At 42.8% G+C, this 2,825-nt stretch overlaps 1 long non-coding RNA gene across 1 annotated transcript; it reads right to left on the bottom strand.

Moving 5' to 3' along the window:
* Positions 1-1,320: 1,320 nt before the first annotated feature.
* On the bottom strand, positions 1,321-1,900 carry LOC311296547. Its single transcript, XR_014628617.1, has 3 exons — positions 1,754-1,900; positions 1,562-1,664; positions 1,321-1,461 (listed from the first exon to the last, which is right to left on the bottom strand). It is a non-coding gene; the product is annotated as an uncharacterized lncRNA (long non-coding RNA).
* Between the last annotated feature and the right edge of the window lie 925 nt (positions 1,901-2,825).

The raw sequence follows: 2,825 nt of genomic DNA, 5'->3' as shown, positions 1-2,825 counted from the left end.
CTGCTGGAGCGGATGCGGGAGAGTAAACCGCTCTCCACAACAATGTCTTCAGCGCGGAGCGTGTAAAAGACCCTCAAGCGAGCTGTGTTAAGGACCGTCTGGATCCTGTGGCTGTTTCCAGTTACCGCATCCAACAGAGTTTCACCATTGCTAAAGGCTACGGCGTGGCTGTATTCGCGGCTGGTTTTCCCAAACACTCACACAAATTCCTCTGCACTTTCCACATCCGGGTTATCCGGTCCCCCACAAACTAAGTAGTGAGTAATATTTTTTATTTTTATTTTTTTTGGCCCGGTTTTGTTTTATTTTTTTGGAGTTTTTATTTTTATTTTTATTTTTTATTTTTTTGCCACAAAACAAAATTGACATTTCTGATATATTTTTGTTGTGTTGAGAAAATCTGATTCTGTACCTGGACGAACGAACCGTTGAATCCGTGGTCTTTGTAAAGAAGATTTGACTGGGAATTTAAAGTGGTTGTATATTTGTTTTCCCTTTTTGTTCTTTTTTTGTGTGGAATGGTATGAAATACAGACATTTCTAAACTGATTTTGAACTGTCCTTGGTGATTTCTTTTTTTTGTTTCCGTGTATGTAACTGGTGGCATCTAAGCTAACTGGGTTATTATCCTGAAAATATTGGCAGGGTTACACCTGCCTGGCGCCCGAACTTACTAACTTTTATTTGAACAATCATTGGTTGATTATTTGAATTTATTATCGGGTTACCACCGTTACAGAAGTGGCGCCCGAACAGGGACTTGAAACTTGAAAACCTGGAACCTGAAATTTGTAATCTGAAAACTTGAATATATTATCTCTTTGAACTGTTTTGTTTTGGATTTGCTCTTGTGATCATTGAACATTTTTTCCTGTGAACTGTTGCATTATCCAAGTGGACGTTTATCATTTTTCTGATCATTTGAACTTTGGTGAATTGAACTGTGGTCTATCCAGACGATTTTTGAGAACGTTTGGGTTTAATTGTGTGAAAAAAAAAAAAAGAACTTCTGTGAAGTAACCTCTCTGTAGTTTGTTATTTTGTTGTTGCCCCCTTTTGCCAAAAGAAATTGAGATTGGCCAAGTAGTGTTTTCATTACTTTATTTTTTTTTTTACATTTCACCATTGACCATTGCCACTTCCACACATACACGTCACCCATGGCCCATACCCCTCAACCACAATCCACTTTCGTGGCCATTGACCCTCCAGACATTGCAACACCCAACTGGCCCCTGGTGCAACAAACTCCACAGCAACCCGGACAACTACCTCCTGTTCCCACTTTCTACTCCACCCCCACTCAGTTTCACCCTCCAAGAACCCATGTGCAATTTTCCACTCCACCACCAGGGGAAAGGGCTCCTCCTCCACCGACTGCTGACATGCCGTTGTGCACTTCCATGGAACTGACACCACCTTCTGGAACACAGCGTGACTTGCCTGCGGTTCTCCCAACACCTGGCAGAGGAATGTATCAATTATCAGAGCACGTACAAGGGAACTGGGATATCCTGTTTAATTGTCTCAAACAGCAGGACACAGCTTTGAAAGTACTCACCCAGGAACTTGCAACTACCACTTCACAGCATGATGCCAAGATTGAAACCTTGACTGCTAAGATTAAATCCAACCATCAGCAGCTTCAGACCACGATCACTGCTCTAAAACAACATGATGAAGAGGATACTGATCAGCTGACAAAAGCCATGAAGGTGATGGTGACAGGAGAACTGCAGAAAAGTGAGCGCACCATAGTCTCTGAAGTCCGATTTATGGTCGAACAATTGCAACTAGAGGTACAGAAAGACATCCATGAAGTGCAGCAAAGTACTCGAAAGGATTGTGGCCAACTTTTCCAGGAGATCAGTCAATGTACTGTCCAACTGAATACCGTATGTGACTCCTTGAAAGAGATGAAATCAGAAATAAGCAGTTACTTCAAATTCCCTGGGAAAACAGTAACTGACCTTTCATCAATGACACTAAAATCACCTCCTCGCTCCACTGCTGCAGAAGGTGAAACGTCAAAACCTCACCCATTCTCGTCTGTACATCCACCTTCTTCGCATCCAACATCTGTGGTAAAGAGTGATCATTTGAAACTAACCTTCCCCACCTTTGGCAGATCATCAGATGATAGTGACCCTCTGTTATATTTAACCAGATGTCAAGACTTTCTGGCATTACACCCCTTAGAGGATACAGACATTCTGGCAACCTTTCGCACTGTCCTTTATGGAACAGCACGGGACTGGTGGGAAGTGGCTAGATCCTCTGTTCGAACATGGAATGAGTTTGAATCCGCATTTCTTGCAGCATTTCTTTCTGAGGATTATGAAGACGAGCTAGCTGAGCGTGTCCGCACCCGAATTCAAGGGGAAAAGGAGTCCATTAGAGATTTCGCTTTTACTTACAGAGCTCTATGCAAGCGTTGGAAACCTTCACTGACAGAGTTTGAGTTAGTTAAATTGATACTCAAAAACATTAAACCATACCTTGCCAGTCAACTTCGCAGCAGAGTAAGTTCAGTGGATGAACTGGTAAAACTTGGGCATCAACTAGAAAAAGACTATGTTCATCAGCTGCATTATGAAGGACGAACCATGACTTCACCTATACCACAAAAACCTACCTCTAACCGCCAAGGTGAAAGACCCACCGTCCAATGCTGGAGATGTAAAGGTCAGCATCCTCCTGGAAACTGTCCACAATACTCCACTTCACCTTTCACATCGCATCAAGGTCCTTTCCAACCTGCAGGAAACAAGCGAAATTCCCCAGCACAAAACACAGGAGGAACACCATCAAATAACGCCCTGTCT

Source organism: Rutilus rutilus (genome assembly GCF_951802725.1).
Source record: "Rutilus rutilus genome assembly, chromosome: 9".
NCBI classification, from domain to species: domain Eukaryota; kingdom Metazoa; phylum Chordata; class Actinopteri; order Cypriniformes; family Leuciscidae; genus Rutilus; species Rutilus rutilus.
This window is presented reverse-complemented; position numbering and strand designations above follow the sequence as displayed.